Source organism: Callithrix jacchus, chromosome 2, assembly GCF_049354715.1.
Source record: "Callithrix jacchus isolate 240 chromosome 2, calJac240_pri, whole genome shotgun sequence".
NCBI lineage: Eukaryota > Metazoa > Chordata > Mammalia > Primates > Cebidae > Callithrix > Callithrix jacchus.
In genome coordinates, this window is record NC_133503.1 from 48,405,815 (window position 1) to 48,416,836 (window position 11,022).

An 11,022-nucleotide genomic window follows, 5' to 3' on the forward strand; every position below is an offset into this window, starting at 1 on the left:
CCTATAATCCCAACATTTTGGGAGGCTAAATCACCTGAAGCCAAGAGTTTAAGACAAACCTGGACAACATAGTGAGACTCTGTCTTTACAATTTTTTTTTTAATTTATTGGGCATGCACTTGTAGTCCCAGCTATTTTGGGGGCTGAGGTGGGAGGATAACTTAAGCCAAAGAGTTCAAGAGTGCAGTAAGCTATGATTGTTTCTCTGCACTCCAGCATGAGTAGTGACAGAGAGAGACCCCTGTCTCTAAAAAAAAAAAAAAGAAAAAAAAAGCCTGAAAATATTATTCCTGCCAAGCATGGTGGCTCATGCCTATAATCTCAGCACTTAGGGAGGCTGAGGTGGGTAGATCGCCTGAGGTCAGGAGTTGAAGACCAGCCTTGCCAACATGGTGAAACCTCCTCTTTACTAAAAATTCAAAAACTAGTCTGTCATAGTAGTGCGCACCTGTAATCCCAGCTACTCAGGAGGCTGAGGCGGGACAATTGCTTGAACCATGAGGCAGAGGTTGTAGTGAGCCGAGATCACGCCATGGCACTCCAGCCTGGGCAACAAAGCAAGACTCCGTCTCCATAAAAAACAAAGCAAAACAAAAAAACTTATGCTAAGTGAAAGAAGCGAGACATAAAAGATCACATATTGTATGGTTCCGTTCGTGTGAAACACCCAGCATACGCAGATCCATGAAGCTAGAAAGATGATTCGTGGTTGCCAGGGGCTGGTGGGAGAGGGGAATGGAGAGTGACTCTTCAGTGGACATGGGATTTCCTTTTGGGGTGATGAAATTATTCTGAAATTATAGGTGTTCGTTGTTCAGCATTGAGAATGCACTAAATGCCACTGAACTGTGCACTTAAAAATGGTTAAAATGGTGAAAAGTAGTTGTAGGTATTCCAGAAAAATAGCTGGAAGGATGAACAATAAAGTGTCAACAGTGATTATTTCCAGGTAACAGTAGAAGTGACTTTCACTCTCCTTTTTTCTTTCTATACTATCTTAATACTTTACAAGAAGCATGTTTTGCATTAATAATAAGAGTGAATACAAACCATAGTGAATTGTTTCCATTTTAGATAGCAAGAAGCAAAAGGGATGGGAGGAAGAAAAGACAAAGAAAGGAAGGAAGGCAGGGAGGGAGTGAGGGAAAGGATAAAAGTGAGTCCTTGAGCCCATCCCCAACTTCCTCATCTCTCTCATTACTTTGTCTTGCTAGTGTCAGACTGGGGGTTGTATGGGTTTCTGGTAAGACACCAAGAAGGACCTTTTAGGTTAATGGGATTGAGGTCAGCAATCAACAGAACTCTTTACATATCTTATGGGAAGATCCCTAAGATATATTGTATAAAAAGCAAGATTTAGGATACAGTGTGACAATTAGTATAATTATACACACAAACACATACGCACACACATGCTCCTACATACAGACATAATTACTAAAAAGTGCATGCAGGCTAGGCTTGGTAGCTCACACCTGTAGTCCTAACACTTTGGGAGGCCAAGGAAAGAGGATTACTTGAGGCCAGGAGTTCTAAACTAGCCTGGGCTACATAGCAAGACCCTGATTCTATAAAAAAAAAAAAGAAAGAAAGAAAGAAAGAAAAATTAGAACAGTGTGGTGGTGCATACCTGTAGTCTTAGCTACTTGCAGGGAAGAGGCAGGACAATGACTGGAACCCAGGAGGTCTAGGCTGCAGTGAGCCATGATCATGCCACTGCACTCCAGCCTGGGTGATACAACAGGATCCTGTCTCTCCCTACCAAAAAGTGTATATGCATATACATTTGCAAATGTAAAGATACTCTCTACCAAAATGACTGAAAAACAGCAATAATAGTTTTCCCCAGGAAGGGCAACTGGGTGGCTAGACAGGAGAGAAAGGGAAGGAAACAGATATGCCCATCGATCCATCTCTGCATCTTTTCTATGTGATAGTATGTATATACTTTCTTTCTTTTCTTTTTTAGATGGAGTCTCACTCTGTTGTCCAGGCGGAAGTGCAGTGGCATGATCTTGGCTCACTGCAACCTCCACCTCCCATGATCAAGCAATTCTCCTGCCTCAGCCTCCAGAGTAGCTGGGATTACAGGCACGTGCCACCACACCAACCTAATTTTTGTTTTTTTAGTAAAGATGGGGTTTCACCATGTTGCCCACGCTGGCCTCGAACTCCTGAGCTCAAGCCATCCATCCACCTCAGCCTCCCAAACTGCTGGTATTACAGGTGTGAGCAACTGCGTCCAGTAATATGTATTCACTTTCAAAGACAGACTTTTTTTCCCCTGAGCACTTTCTTTATGTCACAAAAGCAAAATTTCTAAAACATAAAGATATTTAGATAAAATATAATACCTTTTTCTTGTTTCTGTCTTATTTATTTATCAAATTTTTATATCAACACGCATTACTTAACAGGTAAAAAAGCAGATATTACTTAACACACTCAAATAAGAAATGTTTAAAGTAAAAACAGAACACTCCTCCTTCCAGTTTGCTTTCAAAAGGAAAATATATTTATAATAAAATGTATTTTGAAATGGAATAAAGGTATCAGAAGATGGTCTTTTTTTTTTTTTAACTTCTCTGTTGGTTTCCTTTCCCCTAAATTTCTACAATGCTATCTATTCTTTCATGTTGGAAAAGGTCTGTAATTAGCTGAGTCTTTAAACATAAAGCCATGGATTGTAGGCAGCTGGTAAAGCAGCGTTGGCCTGACCTTGACCTCCATGGAACCCTGGATCCTTCCCCTCTGGCCCTGATCGCTGCAGCCTCCTTGGCCCAGACCCTGGGCTCTGCCAGTCCTGCTGTCCTCACGTGGCCTGCACAGCCTGCCAAGCCATCAACCCTCAGGATTCCCTGTGGAGAACTAGGGTGAGACGAGGGGCAGGGTGCTTCTGGATATTTTTTCTAGGAGGGCATGGGGGCTGTTTTGAAGCTATGTTTGCCCTGTAAGCAAACTTTGATAGTATATGGTAGATAAATACAGTTTTCAAAAGAATTTTTTCTTCATGCTTTTATGTTAGATTGGACAAACATTACATGTCTATTTTCAAGAAGCGGGCAGCAGGTGCTGGGGGAGCCTGATGGAGATTGAGAAGTGGGCCAGCCCCTGGACTACCCTCCCTGTCCCTACTGGTGTGGCTGTCATTGGGGAGACATTGATGTTCACCTGCCCATCTCTGCTCTGCAGAGGGAAGAGGGAACCACAGGCTCCTCCATCTGCCTTGAGCCCAGACATGCCACTGGAAAAACCTCCTGGGGTCACCCACATGGTCTAGGACTAAGGGTTTGGAGCTTTTCTCCTGGGGCTCGTCTTCCGAGCCTTTCCCCATTCTGGCTTCTCTGCTCTGCTGTTTCCCGCACACGTCTGAGGTGACGCTAGGTCAGATTAAAGTGGGCCAATCAGAATCATTCCCAAGGTCTGCTGGGGAACCAAGCTCCAGCAAGGTTTGTACTGTCCCCAATAGCTACCCTATTACCTATTACCTGAAATATCTCTATTTAAGAACCATCTTATTTTTAATTTGTATTTTTAAAAGCCCCATAAGTTCATTTTCTCCCCTAAATTATAAAAACATATCACTATGAAAAGTAGCAAAAAGTAGAAACAACCCCTCCCTGACTGCTACCAAAAATGTCACAAAACACTCATACCTCCAGTACCGAGAGAGGATCTCTAATATTTTGGAGTATTTCTTTTAAATCTTTAAAAATAAATATCAGAGTCATTTTTGTTATTATTGCTTAATATCATTGTGATTAGTCCACACATCAGTGATATTTTTTTTTCAATAAAAACCATATCAACAGAAGCTTTTCTTTTTGATACAGGGTTTCACTTCCGTTGCCCAGGCTAGAGGCCACAATCTCAGCTCACTGCAACCTCTGCCTCCCAGGCGCAGGTGATCCTCCCACCTCAGCCTCCTGAAGCTGGGACCACAGGTGCATGCCACTACACCCAGCGAATTTTTGTATTTTTTTGTAGAGACGGGGTTTTGCCATATTGCTCAGGCTGGTCTCGAACTCCTAAGTTCAAGTGATCTGCCCACTTCAGCCTCCCAAAGTGCTGGAATTACAGGTATGAGCCACCATGCCCAACTAGAAGCTTTTTTTTTCCATGTTGCTATTGAGTGCTGGCTCTGATATGCTACTTGCTCTGTAATTTGGGCATTAACCTCTCTGTGCCCCAGTTTTCATAACTGCAAAATGGGACAACACCAGTATCTATCTTACTGAGCTCCTATAAGGAGGATTTAATGACATGGTGCAGGTAAAATGCTTGCCAACAGCCAGATTCAACAAATGTTAGCAATTCATCTATTGCTAGCATAGAAGAAGTTGAATCTTGCTTTTCAGCTAGTGTAAATAATCCTATGTTGAACGCCTCTGTGTCCTATAGCCTCATCCATAGAGAGGATTAATTTCTTTCAAGAGATTCCTGGACTTGGAGTTGGTGAACCAAAAGTTACAGACCTTTTCTCTCTCTCTCTCTCTCGCTCTCTCTTTCTCGCTCTCTTTCTTTTCTTTTCTTTCTTTTTTTGACAGTCTTCCTCTGTCACCCAGGCTGGAATGCAAAGGTGTGATCTCGGCTCACTGCAAACTCCACCTCCTGGGTTCAAGTAATTCTCCTGCCTCAGCCTCTTGAGTAGCTGGGATTAAGGTGCTTGCCACCGCACATGGCTAATTTTGTATTTTTAGTAGAGACGGGGTTTCACCACGTTGGCCAGGCTGGTCTCAAACTCCTGACCTCAAGTCATCTGCCTACCTCGAACCCCCAAAGTGCTCGGATTATAGGCATGAGCCATCATGCATGGCCTTTTTAATTTTTTTTTTTTTTTTTTTGAGACGGAGTTTCGCTCTTGTTACCCAGGCTGGAGTGCAATGGCGCAATCTCGGCTCACCGCAACCTCTGCCTCCTGGGTTCAGGCAATTCTCCTGCCTCAGCCTCCTGAGCTTTTTTAATTTTTATGTTATTTTTTGTAGACAGAAGGTCTCACTTTGCCCTCCCAAAGTGCTGAGATTACCAGTGAGAGTCATAGTTCCTGGTCCCAGTTCTTTCGAAAGTTCTTGATAGAGATTGCCATCAACACTCCTGCCAGGAGAGGAAGACTCCTGATGTTAAGTGTAACTCTGTCTTCTGAGTACAGGACATTGAGTCTCTTTCCCTGATTCCAGCACACAAAACTTTAGTGGATGCAAATTTAGAAGGCTTCTCTCTCAGAACTCAACTGCCTAAGAGTTTGATAAGACGTCTTGGCATCAGACAGCCGCTTGTTGGAATAACCCTGAGACCTCAGTTTCACTCTGTAAAACCGGGTCGAAGATCTTGCTCAAGGTGCAGCAAGGAGCAATCAATAGCTAATGGCTGGGGCTGACTTTTGTTCTCCTGGTCATAAAAGACCTTTGAATTGCTTGGCCACTTTGGGTTTCTCAGGAAAAGTGATAACACTAAGCCAAAGTTCATCCCAATTGGCCAGGCCGCCTCTCTACAGCACCCACAAGGCTGGAGGGAGAGAGGGAATAACCACAGTCCCATGAGTGTTGGGCTGGGTTCACTGGGGTTAGGGTCACCAAGGGCAGGAAACGTTTCCCTCCAGTGTATCACACCACAAAAATATCCCCATGCTCTGTTTATCTCCCATCCCCTCCCCTGACACAGTGGAAGGATATAAGTTTTCAAGCATAGTAGGCAGAGGGCATAGATTGAATGAGGTAAGGCTTGGTCAGCCCTGATATGAGAAACAGATCAAAACCATACTTGTCCCTCCCCTGTCATCACCCAGCCACTCAACACCACCTCCCAGAATGACTCAATCAACAGTTCCTGTACCCGAGTCTGGGATCTCCATTTTATCTAGCTTTCTGGAAGATGTTATTTTCTAGCAAGGTTTTGAAGGAAGTACAGGACTCTGCCTATCTGAATGGTGTCTGCTCAGGTCTTTTCAGTGCTCAAACACCTTCCAAGCCTTCCTCACTCCAGCCTGAAGCCTCAGCTCTTACTGTGGCATTCTAGGCTTCAGTTCACCTGTACAGACTGTCTCCCAGCTCTCCCTCACTCACTACCCGCTGCAGCCACTCCGGGGTTCCTGGTGCTTGAATACACTGTGGACCACTAGGAAGAGCAACCACACTTTTTTTTTTTTTGAGACGGAGTTTCGCTGTTGTTACCCAGGCTGGAGTGCAATGGCGCAATCTCGGCTCACCGCAACCTCAGCCTCCTGGGCTCGGGCAATTCTCCTGCCTCAGCCTCCCGAGTAGCTGGGATTACAGGCACGCGCCACCATGCCCAGCTAATTTTTTGTATTTTTAGTAGAGACGGGGTTTCACCATGTTGACCTGGATGGTCTCAATCTCTTGACCTTGTGATCCACCGGTCTCGTCCTCCCAAAGTGCTGGGATTACAGGCGTGAGCCACCGCGCCCGGCCCTTTTTTTTTTTTCTTCTCAGGGACCACATATACCAAACTTGCTCTTGTTATGCTGTTAACTTAATTAAATCCTCTCGAACATTTAAGTCCCAACTCTGATGCTCCGACTCTAGAAGCCTCCCTTGATCCATCCCCAGCTAGAAGTGACCCCCTCAACTTTCCTCTGAGCACCAATAGACTGTCCTCATCTATGACCGCACATAACTCTGGTCACTTTCCACCTTATTTTACAGATGTTGGATGGTCTCATCTCTGCAAGCTGTCTAGAAGCTGCTTAAGGGCAGGACCCACAACTGGTTGGTTCATCTCTATGTCTAACTGTGCTCTCCAGGATGGTCTCTAGTGGTCCCCTCACATTGCTCTCCCAAAGTGCTGGGATTACAGGCAAGAGTCACGGCTCCTGGTCCCAGGCCTTTCTAGTTCTTGATAGATAGTGTAAAACTTCGCATCTCTTAAGGCAATTAGTAAGTGAGCTGAAATGAATTAATTGATGTCCACCATGACAAAGAGATATTGGTCAGAAAGGTAAATTAATCAAAGACAGCTTTATCTCTTCCTTTCCATTCTGGGTGCCTTTTATTTTATTTTCTTGCCTAATTGCCCTGGCAGGAACCTCAAGTACAATGTTGGATAGAAATGAGGGGAATGGGCATCCTCATCTTGTTCTTGGTCTTGGGGGAAGCACTTGGTCTTTCCCCATTGAGTATGATTTAGCTGTGGGCTTTTTATAGATGCCCTCTATTAGGTTAAGGATATTTCCTTCTAGTCCTATTTTGTTGAGTTTTTTTTTTTTTAAATGAAGAAATGTTGAGTTTTCTCGAATGCTTTTTTGCAGCTATTGAAATGATCATGTGGTTTTTGTTCTTTATTCTATTGACAAAGTGTATTACATTAATCGACTTGTCAGATGTTAATCTTGCATTCCTGGGACATTTACCAGTTGGTCATGGTGTCTAATTCTTCTGATATATTGCTGTGTTCTGCTTACTATTATTTTGATGAGATTTTTCTGACTATAAACAATGTTGGTCTGTGGTTTTCATGTGATGTTTTGCTCTGATTTTTGTATTCTAGTAATACTGGCTTCATAGGATGAGGTGGGAGTGTTTCCTCCTCTTCTATTTTGTGGAAGTTTGTGAAGAATTATTTAAATATTTGGTAGAATGTACTAGTGAAATCTGGTTCTGGGCTTTTCTTTGTGGGTAGTTTTTTGATTACTAATTCAATCTTTTTATTTGTTTCAAGTCTATTCAGATGTCCTATTTCTTCCTGAAACACTTTCACTATTTTATGGCTTTCCAGGAATTTTTCCATTTCATGTAAATTATCTAACATGTTGGCACACAGTTGTTCCTGGTAATCCTTTATCATCCATTTTATTTACATAAAGTCTGTAATAATGTCCCCCTTTTCATTCCTGTTTTTAGCAATTTGAGACTTCTCTCTTTTTTTCTTGATCCATCTAAATTAAGGTTTGTCAATTTTGTTAATTTTGTCGAATAACCAACTTTTACTTTCCTTGATTTTTTCTATTATCTATTTCATTAATTTTGTCTCTACACTTTATTTTTGCTTTCTTCTGCTTGCTCTAGGTTTAGTTTACTCTGCCTTTTTTCCAGTCTTGAGATTATTGATTAGAGATCTTTCTTCTTTTTTTTTAATGTAGGTGTAAATTTCCCTCAAAGCGCTGATTTGGCTTTATCCCAAGTGTTTTGATATATTGTGTCTTCGTTTTTATTCATTGAAAAGACTTTCCTAATTTGCCTTGGAATTTCTTCCTTAATAAGATGAAGTTTTTAGAAGTCTGTTATTTAATTTCTACATATTTGTGAATTTGCCAAATTTATTTGTCATTGATTTCTCATTTCACTCCATTGTTATCAGAGAACATACTATATATGATTTCAATCCTTTTAAATTTATTCAAATTTGTTTTATGACCTAGTATATGGTCTATCCTAGAGAATGTTCCATGTGCATTAGAAAAGAATGTTTATTATACTTTTGTTGATTAGAGTGGTCTGTAGAAATGTTTACGAGGTCTAGCAGATTTATAGCAGTGTTCAGAACTTCTGTTTCCTTGTTGATCTTCTGTGCCTCATAATTTTGTCTCTTCAACGCATTAGAAAATAAATGCTTCTTTCTTGTTTATTTATTTATTTTTATGAAGATGGAGGGTATCACTATGTTGCCCAGGCTGGTCTCAAATTTCTGGGCTCAAGTAATCCACCTGTCTGGGCCTCCCGAAATGCTGAGATTACAAGCCTGAGCCCCTGTGCCCAGCCAGTGCCTCTCTTTACAGATTAATTTTCTTGTCCCTTAGAGGTTTAGTTTTGGAGTCCTAACTATTCAGTTTGACTATCTAAACAAATTTAATCCTTTTAGTAAGAACAAACTCTGTACTTCTCTGAACTCTGGGTTAATGTTACATAAAATATTGGTTGAGGCTTGGAATGTAAAATCTTGGTGAAGAAGGGCTTTCTTACCTGATCCTCTTGGGACACGTGATTCTCGAAGCATGGTTCTGGATAAATCAACCCTGAATCTCTTATTCAACCAAGCTGATGTTTTCTTCCTTCTTTCCTTTTCTCCTTCTTTCCTCCTTCTTTCTTCTCTCTTCTTCCCTCCTTCCCTTACTTTTACTATTCTTTTTCCATCCAATCATATATGTATATTTCTTTCTTCCTTCATATCCATTCATTTGTCTTTTCCTTCTTCCTTCCTTCTTTTCCTCCTTCCTTTTATTCAATTATCCATCCTACTCTCCATCCTTTCATTCATCTATCTGTCCTTCTTCCATCTATCTGTTCACCTTCCCTTACCTCCTCTCTTTTCTCACTGCTTTTCTTCATTTCTTTCCACTCTCTCCCCTTTCCTCCCATCTATCCACGGATCCATCCATTTTTAGCAATAAAGCACCAGACAGAACTCAAACTACCTGAAATAACTGAGCTCCAAGTAGGTGTGGTGGTGGTGCTGGGGTGAAGGCCCCTGATTTCTAATTCTCATTTTCCTTCCAGGAATCTACAAAGTGCCTAATGGTGCTGCTTTACTCACAAACTTTTATAAAATACCTGTTGTGAGCCAGGCATAGTGCCTGGCATTAGGAATGAGTAAGATCTGGTTGCTACTCTCAGAGAATAACAGTACAGCCTGGAAGAATTGCAGTATGAGATGGCCTCTAAGGTTGAGGAATAGGAACCTCCAGGGGGCAGTGAGAGGGGCCTTTTTTTGAGAAATAGGTGTTTGGTTGAGTCTTGAAGGATGAGCATTTCTGTGACAATCAAATGAGGTAATAGCACATGAGATTATAAAATGTAAAAATGTCACAAAGAGGGAGTGACATTTATTGTTGAGACTTACAGTAAAAACCACTTAGAGTAATAATAACTGGGCTGCATAGGAAAGGTGTTTGTTAGAAGCATTAATACATTCCTGTGCAATTTTTAAGACTGTAAGACAAATGTGCTGTGGGTGGAATCAGACATTCACAGAGTAGTGAGGCAGGGTAGAGGAGTATTTCGGAGCGTGGGGTTCGGTATCAGACCCACTGGGCTCCAAGCTCTGCTGTCACTTGCTGTCATGTGCTCATCTGTGAAATGGGGATGACAGTATAAGAGGATTAAATGGGATGGTACAGTTGGGGTTGGTGGCACACAGTGAATGCTCTGTCAATGCCAGCTGCTACTGTTCATGAGAAAGCAGCTCAAAGGTCATCTGGCTCCAGGTGGTATAGATTCATGTTTTCTTCCTGAAAAGGTGCTACCAAATAACCAAATATGTAATCTTGGGGAAGTTACTTGGTTTTTCTTAGCCTTTACCTTTTTTTTTTCCATTAAAATATCTCAAGATCATCATGAGAATAGCAAGATCTGGCTGGGTATGGTGATTCACAGCTGCAATCCCAGCACTTTGGGAGGCTAAGGTGGGTGGATTACCTGAGGTTAGGAGTTCAAGACCAGCCTAACCAACATGGTGAAACCCCATCTCTACCAAAAATACAAAAATCAGCTGGGAATGGTGTCTCATGCTTGTAATCCCAGCTACTTGGGAGACTGAGGCAGAAGAATCGCTTGAACCCAGAAGGTGGAGGTTGCAGTGAGCCAAGATCACACCACTGCACTCCAGCCTGGGCAACAGAATAAGACTCCATCTCAAAAAAATAAAATAAAATAAATAAAATTCTTAAAAAGCAAAATCTGTTAAGGGAAAAGATCTTTGAAAACTGTGAATTGCAAGCCTAATCCTCAAAGATGTTCACCTCAGTATTGTTTATCTTGGAGATGTAGGGAAATGGAAAAAGCATAGATAGACATCCCCAAATCGGAGACGATTAAATAAATTAGAAAACTTCCTTCAGTGGAATCACAAGCAATGAAAAATTAGGCTCATGAAAGCCAAGATTTTCTCCTTTTGTTGAATGGTGAACCCCTCAGCACCCAAAACAATGCTCATCATATGGTAGGTGCTCAGTGTTTATCAAAGAAACAAATGAATAAACAAGGGAAAACTAACTGCCAAGAGGTATCCACCTGGCTATTGTTTTGCTGCATGTAGAAAAGTGGACTGGAAGATCTAGGGGTGTTTTCTGAG